General features: G+C 43.9%; 1 long non-coding RNA gene across 1 annotated transcript in view; it reads right to left on the reverse strand.

Moving 5' to 3' along the window:
- LOC122936145 overlaps positions 1 to 18,558 on the reverse strand; it is a 32,142-nt gene extending 13,584 nt beyond the window's left edge. Inside the window, exon 1 of the long non-coding RNA XR_006388889.1 lies at positions 18,218 to 18,558. This is a non-coding gene — a long non-coding RNA (uncharacterized LOC122936145). The remainder of the gene's footprint in view (positions 1 to 18,217) is intronic.
- Positions 18,559 to 22,343: the final 3,785 nt, after the last annotated feature.

Genomic DNA, 22,343 nt, shown 5'->3' on the forward strand with positions numbered 1-22,343 from the left:
AGATACAGTATGTATATGAGTATAAGGAGAGCTCAAGCTTTGACACATCTGCTATGCAACTTATAGAGCTTGTCAACCGTTACACAAAGACTCTAAGAAATGTTCCTGTCCAGGTAAAACATTAACAAGTAATACAGTTACGGCTGCACTAAGCAAACTCACATTTCATAACCGAGTAATTCATTGATTGAGGTTACAGAGTAACAGAAGTATATGCAGATGTGCTACACATCTAGACCATTCCAAAACATTTTCAACAGCAAAACTAGAGCTTAATTCAGTATGGAAATGTAGTCACTGCTATATATAGGATGGCATACTGCTATAACTTATCACCCTGAAGAAACAGAGGACAAGGCCAGGATTTCCAGATGTAGGGCTCCGTGCCACACAACCTTGGGAACAGAAGAGCCTTGTCCCTCGGGCACTTGCATGAACGAGTAATTTTTAGTTACTAACTTGCCATTACTATTAAAGGGCATGCTCACTTTTGAACACCATTTTAGATTACGTCCCTCAATGACGTCCAGCAGGATGAAAAATGCAGCTCTGCTCTAAAGGGAGTCTTTCACCTATACTGACCGTTATAGAACACCAACACCATTATCAGCATTATAGTTCCCATATGTGAATGCTACGTCCGCCGGCTAGATTGGGATGTTGGGGACGGCGCATGTGCGATAAACGCTCGGATACCAATACCCATAATGGGAAATGCTGTGCGCAGGTGCAGCGACTCTGATGCACAGCACAGGCGTGGCATTTCACACTGAAGGGAGGAGGTTATCAGAAGAACCTAGGACGGGCCAGAGGGGTGAAATGGGAGGGGTTTCAGATGAATAACGACGAGGGACCTGGGCACCGTCCGCTTGAACGCCACCCCTGGGCACTTTCAGACCTAATTTGCATATTGAATCAAAGTGTATTTTGAAGAAAATAAGCGACGGCCAGCTAAACAGTAAGTAGCATTCACATATGGGGACTATAATGCTGATAATGGTGTTAGTGTTCTATAACGGTCAGTATAGGTGAAAGACTCCCTTTAATGTCAATGTATGTAGAGATACAATCTAACTAAAAAGTAGAATAAAATGGTGTTCAAAGGTGGACATAACTTTTCTGTCTCTCTACACACTAAGAATGCTACCGATCATTTCAAATCCATGTAGCTAGATGAAGATTGGACACTTGTACCACATGGTTTCCACGTATTGTATGTTACAGATAATGGTTTCACCTCTTTTACGTAAAGATGTAATCTCTATAGTAATGTGAGCAAGTACAGTATATACAGTAAATAGATTCTAGCACTGTTCTGGAGATACTGCTCTTAGCCCATTTTAAATTGTCCATGAGAGGGGAGAAAGGGGTTAACAAGAAGTAACTGCAACACATCCTGAGGGAAGCAGATGCTTGACTGATGGACCTCTGCACACTCACAGAAAGGGAATTGCCTCCAGATAAGCACAGGTATTTATAAAAAAAAAAAAAGGGAAAGAAGAAAATTTACATTTGTAGCATAAAACCCTTTTAAATCTGGAATAAAAAATAAATTGAAACTAAATAAAATTAAAAACACTTGAAAGGGATATAGGTACTCTTTTGTGGGCCTTTTTCTGACAGATGATGTATCCTTTGGATAGATCATCAGAACCTTATTGTTGGTGGTCGGACACCCGGGAACCTGCCGATCAGCTGTTTGAGAAGGCAGTAGAACTTGCAATGGCGCCAGCGCCTTCCCGTTGCTTCCCAGAGGCCAATGACGTTATGACCATAGGCGACTCCATTCACTAGTGACACTGGCCTCAGCACTACTGCCTTCTCAAACAGCTGAGCGGCAGGAGTCCTGGGTGTCAGACTCCTGCTGATCAGATGCTGATGACCTATCCAAAAGATAGATCAGTCAGAAGAAAAAAAAAGTGGAAAACCTAGCTAGAAGACTAGGTTCACATGGCAAAATCTGCAGAGGAAAAAATAAAATAAAAATTGTAGCAGATTAGTGGGTGGCAGACTTTTTTTTTTTTTTTTTTCCCACGGATGTTTTAGAAGAGTGTGGAAGAGTTTTTTGTTTTTAACTATTTTGCCATTGTTTTTCTATTTCTAGGCCTAGTTGGGATAATTCAAGTTTTTTTTGGTGGCAGAAACTGCTAAAAATGTCTGCTTTCCCTTGACTTCAATTCAAAAACCACTAAAGTAACATGCCACTTCAGAAGTGGATCTCAATTTTGTAGTGTTTTTTTCCACCACTATGTGCACATGATGGCCATTTCCCCCATTCAAGTCAATGGAAAGCTACTGTAAAATGGACGTCTTCTGCAACAGAATTCAATCATGTGAACACAGCTTAAAAGTGCCAATACACCATCATTAGCGGAACGCTTTTCCTTCAACCCTCCCCCCTATACATATGTTTAGAACAGGGAGAGCGGAGAAAACTGCTACCAGAGACCTCTGTGACTTCTCTCCAGTGATAATGAAGGATTGGGCATGCTGAAATTGAACATGTCCGATGTTCCTTCCACCAATATAATTGGTCATGGGAGAGTTGGGAGGCCACTGCACATAAGTTAATAGGTCTCATCAAAATTTGCAGACTTTGCTCGTATGTATATGGCCACCTTTAGGCCCCTTTCTGCCAGACAACAGGAAACTAGTCCCTGTTCTGGATTGTGAACACAGACACGAGTTTTTAAAGGGCCGCACACAGATGGAGTGTAGTGTATGGCCTTTTTTCACACACACACACACACCCATTCACTTGAGTGATTGAGTTATTTGGGAAACTTTGAGCATAATGATACATGCTTTGATTTTCTTGACATGGCCCGATTGCAGAAAATAGCTCAATTTCGGCGTTCAGTCTGGGTGCCGTCCATTCTAAAAGCACCCGGATGGAAATACCATCTGTCTTAGGCCTCTTTCACACTACCGTTTTTTTTTTCCGTTTTGCGGTCCGTTTTTTGCGTTCCGTATACGGTCCGTATACGGAACCATTCATTTCAATGGTTCCGCAAAAAAACGGAATGTGTTCCGTATGCATTCCGTTTCCGTTTTTCCGTTCCGTTGAAAAGATAGAACATGTCCTATATTTGGCCGCAAATCACGGTCCGTGGCTCCATTCAAGTCAATGGGTCCGCAAAAAAAACGGAACACATACGGAAATGCATCCGTATGTCTTCCGTATCCGTTCCGTTTTTTGCGGAACCATCTATTGAAAATGTTATGCCCAGCCCAATTTTTTCTATGTAATTACTGTATACTGTATATGCCATACGGAAAAACGGAACGGAACAACGGAACGGAAACGGAACCACAACGGAAGCAAAAAACGGAACAACGGATCCGTGAAAAACGGAACGCAAAACACTGAATTCAACATACTGTAGTGTGAAAGAGGCCTTAAAGCAATTGTACAAATCAGTATTTTTATTGAAATTACATCTAAAAATAAAATTCTGAGACTTTAGTTGAACACGCCGAACACTTTCCTTGACCACACTGAGAAACAAACTCAAAACCTGTGTGTTCAGTGGAACAGTGCTCCAACCCGAAATACCACCAGCATGGGACTGCGCAGCTTACCAACACCGGTAGGCAGATCTCAACTACTCGTTCAAACCTGTTTTATCACTTTCTGAGAAGTTAAGGTCCAAGGCACACTTGGCACGGCAATAAGAAGACAAGAGGAAAAAGTTAACTATCAGATGGAAGGAAAATAAAACACGGGCTCCTCAATGTGAGGCAATGGTTACGTACATTATGTGCGGCTGAACGCTCAGTTGCTATGGTACAAGTCATAACCTTCAAAGTGCTCAAGGTTGATCAGTTTCTAAAAACAAAAAAGAGGAAGGACACAATTCCAGAGTACATATACTTAAGTATTTCCATTACTTCCCCAGCCTTTCAGCCACACCCTATAGAACAATTAATGACAGGAAGAGATTTATATTCAACATTTTGCAACTAGACCGCTTCAAGCAGAAGTAAAACTTCCATGGTCTCCCGCTCTGTACGAGGCAATTACTCTGCTCATTTTAAAGTCTAAGCATGGCTGAAAGGGGGAGAAAAAGCCATCAGTCAAGAAGATTTAATGCTGGAGTATGATTAACAAAAATCGCCTTCCAAGGCAAAGCAGTCAATAGTATAAGGGCTCATGCACACAACTGTTTTTCTGCGTTCAGTATACTGGCCGCTTTAGTTCAGTATGCGTTACTTATACTGAACCATTCATTTCAATGGGTCAGCAAAAAACAAAAACTGAAGTGTCTCCAAACTAGAACATGTCCTATTATTGCCCGCAAATCACATTCCGTGGCTCCATTCACGTCAATGGGTCTGCAAAAAAAAGAATGTATTCCGTGTGTCTTCCGTATCCGTTCCGTTTTTGCGAACCATCTATTGGAAATTTTATGCCCAGCCCAATTTTATCTATGTAATTACTGTATACGCCATACGGAAAAACAGAACCACTACTAAAAACGGAAAAACTGCCTGCAAAACACTGAAATGTACATATTTCCAAGTTAAAGGCACCTCATCTTTAGGGCTCATACACACAACCGTATGTTAGGACAGCATGCAATTTTTTTGCAGATCAGAAGTGGACCCATTCCTTTCAATGTAGCCACAAAAAGATGCAGACAGTACACCATGTGCTATTGCATCCATAAGGCTGATCCATGGCACCACTAAAAAGATAGAACATGTCCGACTCTTGTCCGTTTTGCAGACAAAGACAGGACATTTGTACAGAAGTTAAAGAATAAATGGTCGCACGCACTCAGTCGGGATCTGCGATTTGTGGACTGCAAAACACTTACAGCCGTGTGCATAAGCCCTCAGGCAGATTTGTGACCGACTGGGCCTTGTGCACCAATGCAGGTCTAAGGCACCACAAACTGTTTATTAACAGCCAAACCTACCAAGAACAGCGGGTTTGGCCAACGGGGCGGGAGGGGATCAGGCAAAGTGAATATCTTCGCCTGACCCTTTTGTTCTCCAGGTAGATAAGCTGCTGTCGGAAGGGTACGGCAGAGGCATTTTCCCCTCCCCCCATTTATACAAACACATGTTCGGTTGGAGTTGTAAAAAAAATAATGGATAATTATCATTCAGCCAACAGCTAATGAATGTGTATGGCCGCACTAAGGCAGAATACATATGGCTGTATTACGGTCATGTACAACCTCTTATTTGTACAGAGCCTGATTTATGGGGCCTATTATACTTCTTTATGACCATCGTCATACCCAAGAACGCTAGTGGTATGATCCATCAGACAGTTCACGATTCTCCTAGGAGATAATACTTTCATAAAGACTATAAAGCAGGGATACCCAACCTGCGGCACACCAGCTATTGCAAAACTACAACTCCCAGCATGCCTGACAGCCTACATCTATTAGGGCATGCTGGAAGTTGTAGTTCTGCAACAGCTAGAGGGCCGCAGGTTGGGCATCCGTGCTGTAAAGGGACCTCAGCTGATTGTACAAAGTCCTGCTGAGTTGTAGGACAGTTCTCGTCTCAGATGGAATTGTAACTGTGGCGCACAGGACCTGGAAAATGTGACAATTTACACCACAATTCATATTAAACCGTTTCCAAGTTTAAGGGCTGGTATTGTTTGCAACAAAAACGAGTGAGGAACATAGATAAAGTTGTCAAACTAGGTGCCAAAGCCATTCTGAAGCCGAAAATAGAGAATGCAGACCATGACGCTTTCCTTTCAACCCTTTTGATGCAAATATTTCATAAATATGTCAAATACAAAATTCCCCAGAATATGGTCACAAGCATGACTAAAAACAAAACAAAACAAAATAAAAAACACAGATCATAGCCATTTTGCATGCAATTGTCGTCGTACTTGCTATACTTTTTTACCTTTAGTATATTTCTGCAAAGCAGGTCATTTTATAAATGGCACGCCATCTGAGCGCAAAGAGAACTTTTCGCCTAGACAAATAATCCTGTTACATTTCTCAGTGTGAACACAAAGATTAAGTTGTTAGGTAGATTATGCAGTTCAGAGAAGAACACATTACACGTCTCAGATTATTTCAGGTCGAATCAGCATGGGAACCGTACGCCAAGAGAGTGAACTTTGATCACAATGGGAGCTGGCTCCTGGCCAAAAAATATTGACCTGACAAAATGCAGAAGCATGTGTGACATACAGCAATGTCATTTCACGCCGAATCCTGGATGTAATGCAGACATAAACCGAGAGGTTCAGAAGAGAAATTTCCACTCTACTTTCTAAGCATGAGAGTTATTCAAGGACACGCAGAGGACATGACCAATGTTGTCACAACAGGACCACATACACAACACTGAAAATGAGAAATATGCAGGCAGAGAACTTTGCCTTCGTTGGCATGCACGGGCAGAGCGGCATGTAGAAACTACATATACTGGTAAAGGGTGGATGGAAATTGTGCAAAGCATGTGTGTCATTAAAAATAAATAACATACTGTAGACCTATTGTGAAGGAACTTCTTAGGCTGGGTTCACACTTGAGCGTTGCGCAAACGCGCGTTTTACGCGCATTTTTATGCGCGTTTTTGTAATAGTAAACGCGCGTTTGACGCGCGTTTGTGTGATTCACTACAGTGTCCTATGGCCACAAACGCCCCAAAAGTCGCTCATGTACTTTTTGGAGCGTCGGGCGTTTTACAGCGCGATCGTACGCGCTGTAAAACGCCCAAGTGTGAACCATTCCCATAGGGAATCATTGGTTTCTCCTTGTTGAGCGTTTTACAGCGCGTAGGAACGCGCTGTAAAACGCTCAGGTGTGAACCCAGCCTTAGGCTACTTTCACACTTGCGGCAGAGGATTCCGGCAGGCAGTTCCGGCGACGGAACTGCCTGCCGGATCCGTCAAAATGTATGCCAACTGATGGCATTTGTCAGACGGATCAGGATCCGTATGACAAATGCATTGAAATGCCAGATCCGTCTCTCCAGTGTCATCCGGAATTTATTTCTCACATGTTTTGCGGTCTGACCATGCGCAGACCGCAATGCTGGATCCGTTTTGCCGGCATTTAGGCAATTCTTCTGTTTTTATGGCCGGAGATAAAACCCTTGCATGCTGCGGTTTTATCTTTGTCCTGGTCAAAAAGACTGAACTGAAGACATCCTGAACGGATTGCTCTCCATTCCGAATGCATGGGGATAAAACTGATCAGTTCTTTTCCAGTATAGAGCCCCCAGGACAGAACTCTATGCCGGAAAATAAAAACTCTAGGCTTCCAACATCCCCAAAGTATTATACTGCATGTATTTCAGCCTGTTAGGCTATGCTGACACAGGACGGAAAAATCCGTAACAAATCCATAATGAAATCCGCTAAATACACATACAGTGTATCACCCTTTTAAAAATGCCAAAGTTGAGATCTGCAGGAATAAAACGTACCACCTTCCCCCAGCAGAACACAGCGAATCTGAATGCCAGTAGCAAGCTCTAAAATCTGCATTAAATAAGGGTTTGGAAACCCCCATTCATGTGCAGTGTGGATTACAGCAGATCTTCTCTATGCCAGATATGCATGGAGAAGCCACAACAAATTCCATGCGAACAGTTATGGCACCGACTTGCAACACGGCCCATAAAATGTGGTCATAGGCCGGTATCAATGGTAGGAACAGGAGCTCCATGTAGTGCGCCCACGACAAATCCTCTTAAAAAAAGAAACTAATCCTGAACTAAAGCAGGCTTATGGACAAGCGCTACTAATAACATCAATATCTATGCTAGCTGAATATTTCAGGTTGAAGTTTTGAACGTGGGGTTTAACTCACAGACGTCCTATCAAAGCATACTGCAGGCAGCCGCTGCCCGGCCCGACAGCTGATAATGCAGAGAGGTCGCTTCTACCGCGTACAATTACATGACCAGCTTCTTCACAGTGGACACGCTTTATATTTTCTGCTTCGTAATTCTCCTAACTAGTATTTAGCTGATCTCGGAAACATGCTTTAGGGCGCCAAACATACAAGTCTTTGCAGAAAGGGGTGGGGTCCAAGAAGAGGCATAATTCTTGTGTAAAGATCTGTCCGAAAGTAAGCCAACCAATAGTTTGTACAGAGGTAAAGAAAAGCGTCCATGGCGGCACCGCAGGTCTAGATACCCCATCTCTAGGACTGGTACTCTGAACCAAGGTCTTTTACCACTAGCATTTCCTTCATTGCCTTTTTCCCCCCTATAGAGAAGGTGTTGTCACAATGCCTGGAAAAACGCCAAAAGCTACAGCATGCTGAAAGACAAAGACAAAGACAAAAAAAAAAAAGTGTGTGTCCTGCATTTCATATCCGGAATAAAAACAGATGCAGGAAAAAATTCAACACTATTTAGTGTAAAATCCACACAAAAGGGTAAAATCCACACAAAAAAAAACTGCAACAATGGACATGCTGAAGATTTCAGAATCCATACAGCAGGACAATTTCCACACTTAAAGAGGACCTTTCACTAGTTTACAAACTAAAAACTAACTAACTATCTGTGGGCAGAGCCTGGCTATGAGCTGTGCGCTGCGATTGGCCAGCGCTGCAGCAAGGGACACGCCTCCTACAAAAAAAAAAAAAAATCAGTCCAGTACAACAGACGGAGCTGAGACACCGGAGCCTATACCGGGCGAACGGAGCGGCGCCCAGACATACTAGTAAGTGCAGGGGGACCCCTGGGCGCCGCTCTGCCCACAGATAGAGTTAGTTTTTAGTTTGTATACTAGTGAAAGGTCCTCTTTAAGAAAAAACTGTGGACAAGAGATTTGTGTAATCTTTGCGGCACAGTATTAAGACACTTGCACATGACCGTATGGCTTTTTTTAGTGTTTTGCTTTGTTTTTTGTTTAAGTAGTGTTTCTGTATTTTGCAGATCGAAAACAGAAGAATGGCATATACAGTAATTATGTAGAAAAATTGGGCTGGGCATAAAATTTTCAAAAACGGAACAGATACGGAACCCCATTGACTTAAATGGAGCCACGGAACGTGATTTAAGACACTAGTACCTGTTCTATCTTTGAAAGGGATACAATATAGAAAAGGAATGCATACGGAGTACATTCCAGTTTTTTGCAGACCCATTGAAACGAATGGTTCCCTATACGGAAAGCAAAAAATGGAACGCAAGACAAAAAAAAAAAAAAAAGTCGTCAAAAACATTTTTCTGTAGATTTTTTTTATAACCAAGCACTGTATTTTATGTGACATTTTAGGACTATTGAGTAGAGTTTGTTGGTCCCTTATTTTTTTCAAATTACATTGTGCTCTGGAAGAAAAAAAAAAAAACGGGGGGGGGGGGGGAATCTAAATGTTTTGTGACTAAAATGGCACACAAAATATGATTGTAAAAACTACATGAATTATGTTTAAAAAATAAAAAACCTGCAGAAAAACCTAAACATGTCAGCACTCTAACCCATCCTCCTGAGATCTCTGTGAAGTCTGTAAAATATAAACTCCTTTTATCTTTAGCCTCTGTTCACACTAGCATCATTGCTTCTGTTCAGAACACAGCCATGAAAGTCATTACTGAATCCTAATGAATCCCACAGCCTTGTAATGTGGCCCATCAGGCTATTTTATTAGAGAATGGAGTACTGCACACTGTTTTACTCCTTCCGGTGCCAGCAAAGTCCTGAAGGTCATCCAACAATAGTATTAATATGTGGCACACTGAATTTTTTTTTTTTTTTCAATTTAAAAAGGTAATTTTAACTAGTGATTTTCACAATAAGAGGCTCAAGTTTATAGGAAATTAAATGCGGCTTGGAGTTTCTGTGGTCAGAGATAAAGGGATATGCTTTTTATCTCTGACCACAGAAATTCCAAGCTGCTAAAGAAGATCCCTATGGACCAAAACGTCCGGCTTCCATCAGACTAGCGTCACACAATTTTTTGTACTTTTCTGGCTTAAAATAATGATGAGTCCATGCAGGTTGTGCCATTAAATGGGTTCTCTGGGAATTAAGAAAATGAAAATACTTAAATATTACTTTATTATATATTTCCAAATAACTTTCATTCGTGATAATGGTTAGTTTTTTTCTAGGGCGCAATCAGAAGAAATAAAATGGCCACTGGGGAATTTAGTTTATGAGGAGACATGAAGTACAGAGAGGATGGTGGGGATGTGGATAATGAGCAGCAGCACTTGTATGCAGTCTCCATTACCACAGTCTGTTCTGTCCTTCCTGTGTACTTCATGTCTCCTCATGAACACCATTCTTATAGAAATTCAGCTGTATTCAGGATCTTAATCCCTGACAAGCAGAGAGGAGGCAGCTCTTTAGCTCAAGTGCTGTGAAGTAACTTGCCCTGCTGTGTGAGGACAGCAGCCATTTGATTTCTCCTAATGATTGCTCTGTAGACATAATGAGCCATTATAACTAATGAAAGGTATTTGGGTTTGTATTTATAATAAAATAACATTTCAGTATTTTCATTTTCTTAAATTCCTGGAAAACCCCTTTAAGAAGCAAAGAAACAAAAAGGGAAACCACCAGTGTGAACAGAGCCTAAGGTAAGGTCCCCTTACCTGTACAGTTAAGGGATGCTAGTGTTGACACAGACTTTTACAAATTACATAGAGGAATCACTACTATTAAAAATGAGATAGCTGAGGCCCCCACACAGCGTTTCTAATGGGTGTAAAAGCATAAGGTAAACCTGTACCCAGTAATATTATAAAATACTTTGCTGACTGAAGCGTCGTTTTGGCTGCCTGCATCTCCCAGCTTTGGCTGATGCTCTGATGGAAAAGATACTAAATTTAGGATAACACATCCTGTCAAACATCTGGATTGTCTTTACAGAAAAGGTCAAAGAAAGATTTAAAAAAATCGGGGGGAAATTTAACCGAGCTGCAATTTCTAATTCTAGTTAATCACAGTGAGGCAAGAGAACATTTACTAAACGCCATATGATGCTTAACCCAGTTTGAAGCCACTTCAGTGATTATATCTGAAGTGCAGAACTAGCAATTTCTTAATATGTAATTACCAGTATCTTTACAGACAAGAGCAATCCAACAATGAGGGCTGCAGAGAATATGAACCGCTCAGCAGTTTTTCTATAGAGGCTGCTCTGATGCCTGTGCCATGGCTGCAGAGAGAACCTGGGGAACTCATTCACAAAAAAAAAAAAAAAAAAAATGCATCATCTGTGAACGAAAAAATAAATAAAAAAAAATTTAAAAAAAAATTACAAAATTAAAAAAAAAAAAAAAAAAAAAAAAAAAAAAAAAAAAAAAAAAAAAAAAAAAATCGACAAATAAGTGGCAGACTGAAGACCATTTTACTCCCCGGAGTAGGCGTCCGAAAACACAGCAGGAATTAACATACTTCAAAAATACACTGCTTGTGCTGAACACCATTTTTTCTTCCCTTCCCATTTGAGTGTATTCACACTGATAAATCTGCTCCAGCATTTGTAATCCATGGCCCTCGCATGCATATTTCCTAGTGACCTGAATCTGGCGCACTCCCGTCAGCTTTGGCACAGTTTTCTGTTCAGTTATACAATGGTCTAAAGTCTTTTTCATGGCCTTTTTTTAAATGTTTTTTTCCCCATGTAGTTTTAAGCGCTTTATGTTTTGTTTTTTTCTGGCCTTTTTTCCCCATAGCTTATGCAAAGAGGTATCTCCCAAGAAAGAACCAAGGCATCGCACTGAGCCAACCAGAATCATATTCTGTACTGACGAGGGGCAAGCACCTCGAAAAAGCAGTCTACGGATGGGTATCTGGCTTGACTATATTCCCTTGTCCAATCCCAAGGCTTGCTGGAAAGTGAGATCTTGACTCATAGGGAGTCACTCCCAATAGGTGGTACTGCCAAGATAGTTCACTTTCTTGGGAGATACCTCTTTGCATATTTGTTTGCCATGGATCATTGCCAGCAAGTCTCCATACAGGACTGGTCTCTTTAAGGCCTCATGCACACGGCCGTTGTTTTGGTCCGTATCCAAGCCGCAGTTTTGGTGGCTCAGATGCGGACTCATTCCCTTCAATGGGGCCACAAAAGATGCAGACATTTATATATAAATCCTGGCCTATTCTTCTCCTCGTTTAGCGGACAAGAATAGGCAGTTATATCTTCTCCGTGTTTTGTGGATCCGAGACACAACGGTCGTGTGCATGAGGCCTAAGGAGAATCAGCACCCTACCTAAGCCATTCCCATAGGTGTGTGTGTCTGAAAGAGCTACTAAAAGGGAATGGGTCATCATTTAAAAAATCAAGATTTTATGTTATACATTTTTTTAAAGAATTTTTGTTGTTCTTTTTAAATTGTCCACAGTAGGCATGAGTGAAGTGAGCTTCGGACCCTAGATCTGAAGTCACTTCGTTTAAAGCTTCTGTTTAATGCTGTACAGAGAACTGTCTCCATACAGCATTAAAATATACTGTGGCAATAACTAACTGCACCTCATCGGAGGCCGTATAGCATTAAAACTAAGTTTTGAGCGAGGAGAATCCAGATATAGGATCCAAAGCACTCTTAGCTCATCACTAGTCCATAAATTTTTTGCACTAGCCACAAAGCCTAATATGTGCCGCTTCTTTGTGTCTGCGGGTAGCTTCAGCAGTCATCTGGTGATCACAGGTAGGGTAAGAATGACAGATCGACTCTCTCCTGACCTCTACACAGGTCATAGAGCATGCCTAGAAATCTCTCCCTCAGAAGTCACTGAGGTCCTCTCCTGTCTATTGTGTCTATGGCCTAAATGTACTTTTTCAAATCAGCACTTGGATCTGAATACTTTAGTAATTTCATGTAATTAACAATTTAACATGGCCACGGAGCTATTTAATAAAGTGTATTGGTATAGAGCCACCTTGCCGTTTGTTCTTTTCCAGATTCCTCTGTCCACATCGTTAAAGGCAACCTGGCACCTGGATTGTCGGTATAGAGTGGAGGACATGGGCCGCTAGCACATCCGCAATACCCAGTCACCATAGCTCTGTGTACTTTTATTGTGTCGAAAAAAAACTATTTTATAGATCTGTAAATGAACCTTAGATGAGTCCTGTCTCCTCCATGCTTGAGAGATGAGTCCAGCGTTCTCTGACTCTCGGAGTGCAGCCATGCTCACTGTGAAGGAGCCCAGCACCGCCCCGCATCCTCCGAATCTCCTCCTTGCTCCCCGACGTCACAAAGCTAGAGCGCCGTAATCTCGCAATGCGGGAGCTAGTGCATGCGCAGTTCGTTCCCTGAGGCTAATGCCAGGACAGGGAAGGAACACTATGCTGACTGCGCTCTAGCTTTGTGACGTCGGGGAGCAAGGAGGAGGTTCGGAGGATGCAGGGTGGTGCCGGGCTCCTTCACACTGGACTCATCTAAGGTTAATTTGCATATCTATCAAATCGTTTTTTGACACAATAAAAGCATACAGAGCTATGGGGATTGGGGATTGCGGAAGTGCTAGCAGCGATCTAGCAACCCATGTGATCAGCTTTATTCCCAAAATCCAGGTGGCAGGTTCCCTTTAAAGTGGTTGCACATACTCAGTTCTACCCTTCAACTGTCACCAGCCATATTTTTTTACAGAAGCTGCGATGTATGTATGTAGGGGCTAGAGAGAACAAACATACCTTTTGTGAAGCTTTTCTCATCAAGAGTAGTATGAAAATGTGCTTCTCTTCCTCCTGCAAGTGCACTGAAGATGTAACGTCACTGTGACGGGCTCGCTACATTGAGATGTTTCATAAACAACCACACCCGACAGCGGGCGGTCTCCTGCTGGTTGGATGCTACAGCTGGTACCTGAAGGAACAGAATCTGCCAAAATACTAGTTCATATTCACACTACTCCCAATAATATAAGCTTCACAATATGTGCTGTCAGCAGTTTAGCATGGTCAAAACTGCTGATAATCTCCCTTTATAGGGTCACTGAACTTTAACTCTGCTAGTTGCATCATTCCCGAATATAGTGGTACTGTCAATGTATTTAGAAGTAAGTTAGCGACTATAGAAGCAGACTTATCAGAACAGTATCGTCTATATAAAACGGCTGCGTACAGGTTGTATTCTGCTGCATATTGCAGGTTATATTACAGGTTTGCTAGCCTGTCTTATCTGCCTATCAATTCATGCAACATGGCCAAGTGCTATTGGGCTTCTAACTTCCCTATAAAAACAGGCTCAAGTATAAAGATCTGTTCACACCATGAACATTTACCAGTGTACACGGCAGATGCATAGTTATGACATATCCAACTGTATGCCATTAAGGGGCATTCATCTCCCATTGACTACTGGGCCCGAGCCGTGGGGGGAGGGGGGGGGGGGGAACCATTAAAGGGGTTATCCTAACTTAGATAATGGGGGCTTATCGCTAGGACCCGCACCTACAAGGAGAATGGCATGGAGAAAGTTGAAGGGCACACTGCGCATGCGCAGCCGCTCTCCATTCATTTATATGGAGCCACAGAAAATAGCCTGGTGGTGGACGAACCCCGGGAAACCTGGGGTGCTCCAGCCACAACTCTCCCTGGCTTTGTTCTCCTTGTAGGTGCGGGTCCCTAGCGATATGCCCCCATTGTCTAAGATGGGATAACCCCTTTAAATACAGTTATACAGGTAAGTTCATATGCAACAGTCACACATTTTAATAGTTCATAGGATAGATAGATATATATATATATATATATATTCATTCAATCCACTTTTCAGATACAAAACGTAGCGGGCCTCATGCACAAGAGCTCTTCTGATAAACTAGACCAATGTCACCAATAACCGCTCTCTTTTTTCAACCCAACCAAAAGAAATCTGGAATCTGATTTGTTGCTATGAACATTACTGACATTTTCTTACAGGTCTCAAATATCAAGACTGCCCTGATATACACAGCAACCTAGCTTTCATTTCTTAAAGGGGTTTTATATAAATGCTGTTTATAATTCAAAAATTAAAGGGGTTACCCTCTATGCGGTTGGGGCAGCATAAACCTGCAAGGAGCCTGCCCAGAAGGAAGACGCACTTGATCTCTAGAAAGGTCTATGAAAGTGCCAGTACACATTCAGCTTTAGTTCCGTTTGCAGAGGTAGTTTTAAAGATAAAACCAGGAGTGGATTGTAAAAAGGAGAGAACCTAAAAGGCCATTCTACTTCTTTCTGAGATCCACTCCAGGTTTTAGGCTACTCGCACATCTGCACTTTAGTTTCCAGTTTGGAGATCCGCCTGAAGATCTTAAAACCGGACCAAAACGCTTTAATTTGATTTAACACATCAGGATGCATCCGTTCCATTAGGATGCTGTTGTGTTAAATCAAAATGGAAAAACCAGACCCATTACTAAAAACAATGCAAGTCAATGGGTGACGGATCAGTTTTTTTCTTTTTCTTTTCTTCTTCCTCTTAAGGATCCAAAACCACCGACTTAAGTTGTTTTTAGTGACGGACCCGGTTTGTTCTCTTGATGACCAGAAACAAAACGGAACGCATACTGATTCATCCTGAACGGAGCATACCCCATTCACAATCCAGTGGCCCTAAATGGAACCATTTTTGGGCTGGTTTTTGAGATCCTCTGCCAAATCTCAAAAACGGAATGCTGCTTTTACACCAGCATTTTGGCCTTAGCTTCCACACTGCATCTGAAAGCCTGACACAAGGCATGGACAGACGACAGACGCTCGGCGGCCTCTAAATGGTGGAGTCGTTTTTCATGCAAGTTTTTGAGCCAAAGCCATTGGGTTGGTTGGAAGGGAATTAGAATTACAAAGAAAGGACTTTCTGCTTGACCTTAGGGACATAAAGCTGGCAGTGTGATTCTGCAGAAGTAAGGTCAAGCAGAGGCACACAGTATTATAAATCATGATAATGCCGCAGGCTCCTGCAAGTCCAGAACGAAGGATCACACGGAGCAGATTCCCGCAATAGACTCCTGTGAGATAGCCCTTAGCTGTCTGCCCTTTGTCTCCTCCCAGTGTATTCTTCAGGAAAGTTTAACCCCTTCTACCATCAGCAGCACAGACTCAGGGCTGGAGGCTCTGCCTCGGGCACTGAGCAGCTGCAGGGTTTCCTCTTCTCCAGGCAGTGACGAGATAAATGCTGTCACAGGATCTTCCCTCTGCCCACAGCTCTGCAACTGTCAAAGGGCCAGAACAGAACTAGGGAAATACTGCATATATATTTTTTTATTTTCTTGCTTGCCTAAAACTTGCTTAGCCCATGTATATATTGTTAACTATCAGATTTACAGAGCTTTATTTTAACTTTTTTTTTTACATAACTCTGACAACCTCTTTGCCATGTCGAAACTTCAGTCCAGAAACCATGGATCTGTAAAACACATATCTTCCCTGTGAAATCTGCTAAAATCAAAAAAAAAAAAAAAACACACAACATATGAAGTAACAAGTGTTTTTTTCCCCCTAATTCAGTGGAAATGTATTGGAAGCATTTTCAGCATGGTTTCCTGGGGCGGAATCCACAAAATAAAGCCATGTAGAAAAACTCAGCGTGAACGTACTAGGTTTACGTGAGTAAAATGCTAGCAAATCAACTCCATTGACTTCAATGATAAAACCTCATTAGGGTATAGGCAATTAAAAGGGATTCTGTCACCAAGTTTTGGGCTATAGAGATACGGACATGCACGGCTAGTTAGCCGCTAACATGTCCGCAATATATGTGTCCTATAGGGCTGTGTGGTTTTAATTTCTTTAAAAAAAGGATTTTATAGATATGTAAATTTGTCTTGTATGTGTCCAAGGGGCTGTACTAACCTTCCTGGTGCCCAGCCACGCCCGCCTGTGAAGGAGCCCAGCACCGCCTATGTCCTCCGAATCTCCTCCTTTCCTCAACTATAGATTGCCGTAATCTCCCGATGAGCGAGCACGCGCAGTTCTTTCCCTGAAGCTGATGCCAGCACAGGGAAGGAACACTATACCGGCACTGCGCATGCGCGAGATTACGGCAATCTATAGTTGATGAAAGGAGGAGATTCGGAGGACATAGGCGGTGCTGGGCTCCTTCACAGGCGGGCGTGGCTGGGCACCAGGAAGGTTAGTACAGCCCCTTGGACACATACAAGACAAATTTACATATCTATAAAATCCTTTTTTTAAAGAAATTAAAACCACACAGCCCTATAGGACACATATATTGCGGACATGTTAGCGGCGATCTAGCCGTGCATGTCCGTATCTCTATAGCCCAAAACTTGGTGACAGAATCCCTTTAAGTAGTTTTTTTTGCAGCAGATTCCACACAAAAACCGCATGCAAGTCTTCCCCATTGATTTCAATGGAGAATCCACATTCAGACTAAACAAAACACAAACAAACATACACCACTTTGGCCCAGGATGCAGACCAAACAGGCCCATTGAAGTCTATGGATCTGTGAAAATCACGGACACAACATGGATGGCATCTGTGGTGCGCCCATTTCTCACAATACACTCTTGAAATTAATTTACAGCTGAGCATCTTCTGTGGATTACGGATGACGCACGGAGGGTAAAAACGGACACGTCACGGATTACATAGGGATGCTTTGGTCACATACATAATACTGACACAGAAATGTGAATGAGGCCTTAGCGTGCATTCACCTCACCGTATGTATTTTGTGGTTGGCAAAAAAATATGGATGACGTCCGTGTTGCATTTTTAGTTTTTTTTGCAGACCCATTGTAATAATGTCTGGAAAACAGACATGTTTTATATTTTTCCGGGGCCGCAGAATGGACATACGGACGCGGACAGCACACTGTCCACATTTTTTGCTGACCCATTGAACAGGTCTGCATCCAATCTAGAAAAAGTGCGGATCGAATACATTGCAAAACTACAGTTGTGTGAATGAGGCCTGAATCAGACTTTTGTTGGTAGTCTGTAACCACGGAAACCCCTGCATACACAAACCGATGTTTGGCATTGATTACTCGCAGTATATGTCATGCCTGGCATTGCAGGGGCCACCTAACCCCTAGTAGTAACAATACCCCACAGGTGACAACCCCCATACACAGATTATGTCCTTCTAGGGTACAGGAGGTCACTGAGAAGGTGTGCGGCAAGGAAAGGGTGCTGGATAGATGGAGGGGGCAGCAGCGGTACCGCGCCGTGCCCTTGAGCCTCCGTCCATGACAGTCCGCGATCGGACGCTCAGGAGACCCGGTTTCCGGTTCCCAGAAGTTTCCCACTTCGCACTCTGAAGTTCCCAGGCTGCAGCCGACAGGAAGGTCACTTACCGAGCCGGGCGCCGGTGAAGGGCACGGGGACGGCTGTGGGAGACTCTCGCCATATTCTTTGTTGGAGCCCATGAACTCCCTCCTCCTTTAACCCTCCCCGTGCCGGGCACAGCTGTTCCAGAAGCCGTGCCGCCCCCTCCCTGTGCCCAGGCTGCTCCCGCACGTGAGGAAGTTGTGCCGGGTACGAGGAAGGAGAAGGCGCCATCAGTACCCGCCGCATATGGCGTCCTCACCTGCGCGCCGTCACTTCCTAGGAACTCTGTGCCCGGGTCCGCAGCTCCTCACCGCTTGAGCGGCCCCATGTGATATGACCCCATGCCTCCCCCCTGCACTGCTGTCAATGAACTCCGGAATAACACCCCCCTCCAACATGGGACGGTCTTCGGGAGACTAGGAGCCAGTCAGCGGCCAAGGCGGTACCATGTGCGGCGAAGGGGGGAGGGCATTTCCCAAGCTTTGTTTTACCGAGAAGCGCAAGTCCTTGGTAAAGTTGTGGGGGTGCGGCCGTGTGTCAGTGAGAGGACGGGGGCGCCTCGTGTGCTCGGGGAGAGCTCCACCCGGAGAGCGCACGATGTTAGGACTGCTGGAATACTTCATGCATTACTTCTTGTAACTTCTGCTGACTTCTATCTCATCCCCAAAATGGACCAGGCTCGGTGCCCTCTTGCCCAGCTTGCCATAATGTCCTATAAATTGCTAGTCACAGGAATTATTTAAACCAGCCTACCATGGTGCTCTTTTTAACACAGTGTGCCATGCCACTGTGCTCTTTTAACCCTTTATGCCAGTCTTTAAAACAACCTACTATGGTGCCCTTTTAACACAATGTGCCATGATGTCCTATAAATTGTTGACCACAGTGCTCTTTAAACCCACCATGCCATGATGCCCCATAACATGCCAATTACTGCCCTCTTTTAACCCAGCCCACCACGGTGCCCTATAACATGCCAAAGTGACCTTTTAACCCAGCCTACCATTGTGCTCTTTTTACAGAGTATTAGTGATGATTGAGCATGCTTGGCTGAACACCAGTTCGGCTCGAGCATCTTGATGCTCGGCACATGGCAGTACTCGGCTGAATACCACATGTGCTCGAGCGCAATACTCGAGTCTCCTCCCGCACGTTTCTTGACCTGCTACGCAGCCAATAAACGTGCAGGTAAGTACTGCCCTCACTGTAATGCCGTAGCCATGTTGGTTACTGGCATTACATTGATTGGCTGGCCGGAACGCGTCATCGGGTGCTATAAAGCACCCGATGGCGCATGTTCGGCTCAGTGTTAGTCAGGGAGAGCTGTGCTGAGGAAGGGACAGATAGTGTAGGGAGTGATTTAGGAATATTATTACCACCAAAACTTTAGTGTAAAGTTTGTGCATCCCAAAAATATCTGTGACATCCAGTGTACTTTTTCCGTAGACCGTGTCCGCTGCGGACAATGACATTAGCTGCGCCACATCTCCTGTGTAAAGTGTGCGCATCCCAAAAATATTTGACACAAAGTGTACTTTTTCCGTACACTGTGTTCACTTCTGACAGTGACATAACCAGTGCCACATCTGCGGTGTAAAGTATGCGCCGAAATTTTTTATCTGTGACATAAAGTGTCCTTTTTTGCGTAGACGCTACAGACAGTGACATTACTGGTGGTACCTCTCCTGTATAACGTTTCCTCATTCCAAATACCTGTGACATTCCCTGTCATTTTTCATTAGCCGCTGGTGACAGCATTGACTGCGGGATATCTCCTGTGTAACGTTTCCACATCCCAAATACCTTTTTAAATTTGTTTGCGCGTACACTTCCAAATCCTACGCTACTGTACGTGTGACAGACTTTCAATCATATATAACATTTAATATGAAGAAGGCGAGCAGTAGTGGACGTGGCTGTGATGTTGATGGTGCACGCAGAGGCTGTGGCCCTGGGTAACTTGGTGGCGGCTTTGGAGCTCGACAAGCTTACACACATCCCAGCCCACGTCCTAAACCCACCCCAAACTTGCCAGAGCTACTAGTGAAGGTGTGCCGCGTGTGTGTCCATTTCCAAAAGTCAGCTACAGCTGCCGCCGGTGTGGCTACGCTGCAGCAGCGCTTGCAATTGCCAGCTCACCGACTGTTGTGCGACGTGAGCATGTTGGCCAGGCTTTGTCAGCAGCAGAGGGCAGTAGTGGAATACAAGATTCAACATGGTCGTTGGCTTTCCAGTCAGCTTACGCTATTCACAAGCGAGGAGTGGGCATGGATGTCTGACCTCTGTGAGGTTTTAAGAAACTTTGAGGAATCAACACAGATGGTGAGCGGCGATAATGCTATTATCAGCATAACCATCCCACTTCTGTGTCTACTCAAACGCTCGCTGCTCACAATTAAGGATGACGCTTTGCATGTGGAAATGGGGGAAAACCTTACACAGGGTGATAGCCAGACCACCCTCCGTTCGTCTTCTCAGCTCGAATTGGAAGATGAAGAGGAGAAGCAGGAGACGGTTGCCTCCGCTACAGAGGGCAGTACCCATGGAAGTTTAATTCCACCTGTTTTGCGTGGGTGGCCAAAAGAGGATGAGGAGTTTGAGAGTGATCCTGATGACAGCAAAGTCTTGCCTGTTGGTACTCTGGCACACATGTTTGACTTCATGTTAGGCTGCCTTTCCCGCGACCCGCACGTTATACGCATCTTAGACAACATGAATTACTGGTTGTTCACCCTTCTCGACCCCCGATACAAATAGAACTTCTCATCTCTCATTCCTTTGGTGGAGAGGACAAGCAAAACGTTGCAATGCCAGAAGATCCTTGTTGAAAAATTGCTCCAAACATTTCCATCTGACAAGCCTGGCCGCAGAGTCTGTTATTCCTTAGCCAACCGAGGAGGGGAGACAAGGGGAACACACAGCAGTTCCAACAGAGGCAGGGCAACACTCTCCAAAGCCTGGGACAGTTTCATGACACCCCGCCAGCATCCTCACCCTGATGCGTGGCCTAGTGTCACAAGGAGGGAAACATTTTGGATAATGGTAAAAGAGTACATAGCAGACCGTGTCAGCGTCCTTAATGATCCCTCAGTGCCTTACAACTACTGGGTGTCCAAGCTAGACACGTGGCATGAACTGGCGCGCTACGCCTTGGAGGTGCTGGCCTGCCCTGCCGCCAGCGTTTTGTCTGAGCCGGTATTTAGTGCTGCTGGTGGCATAACAGATAAGCGTATCCACGAAAATGCTGACAGGTTGACTCTTATAAAAATGAACAAGACCTGGATTGACCATGACTTCTCCACTCCACCAGAAGAAAGCTGATGAACATAAAGGCGCTTTAAAGGTGTTGTTTATAATGTACTACATACACTGTATTCCCTTGCACGCCTTCCACCACAAGCAAGGGTATATGGTTGAATCTTACTTTTCTCATTCTCCTTCTCCTCTTCCATCATATCAACATGGTTATTCGTCACATATAATTCCCTCGCATATATGTCCTTCGCATTTAATGTTTTACAGGGTCAGCTCAGTTGCAGGCCCTCGTATATAATGTTTTACAGGGCCAGCTCACCAGCAGGCCCTCGCATATAATTTTTTACAGGGTGAGCTCACCAGCAGGCCCTCATCTACAATCTTTTACAGGGTCAGCTCACCTGAAGGCCCTCACATATAATTTCTTGGAGGGTCTGCTCACCTGCAGGCCCTAACCTATAACCTTTTAGAGGACCAGCGCACCAGCAGGCCCTCGCATACAATTTTTTACAGGGTCAGCTCACCAGCAGGCCCGCACGTAAAATATTTTACAGGGTCAGCTCACCAGCAGGCCCACACCTCAAATCTTTTACAGGGTCAGCTCACCAGCAGACCCTCGCATATAATTTTTTACAGGGTCAGCTCACCAGCAGGCTTTCACCTTCAATCTTTTACAGGGTTAGTTCACCTGCAGGCCCGCACCTAAAATCTTTTACAGGGTCGGTTCACCTGCAGGCAGTCACCTAATTATACCTAATAGGTAATTTGCGCGCATGCTGCCTTGCTTGGATGTGTTTTCCTATCCGGAATCGATTCGCCATTACCCATGGTCACCATGGTTTGCGCTGAAAATAACATTGAAAGATATCCGAATGGATCGTCGCCGTCACAGGGACG

This window comes from Bufo gargarizans, chromosome 4 (genome assembly GCF_014858855.1).
Source record: "Bufo gargarizans isolate SCDJY-AF-19 chromosome 4, ASM1485885v1, whole genome shotgun sequence".
NCBI lineage: Eukaryota > Metazoa > Chordata > Amphibia > Anura > Bufonidae > Bufo > Bufo gargarizans.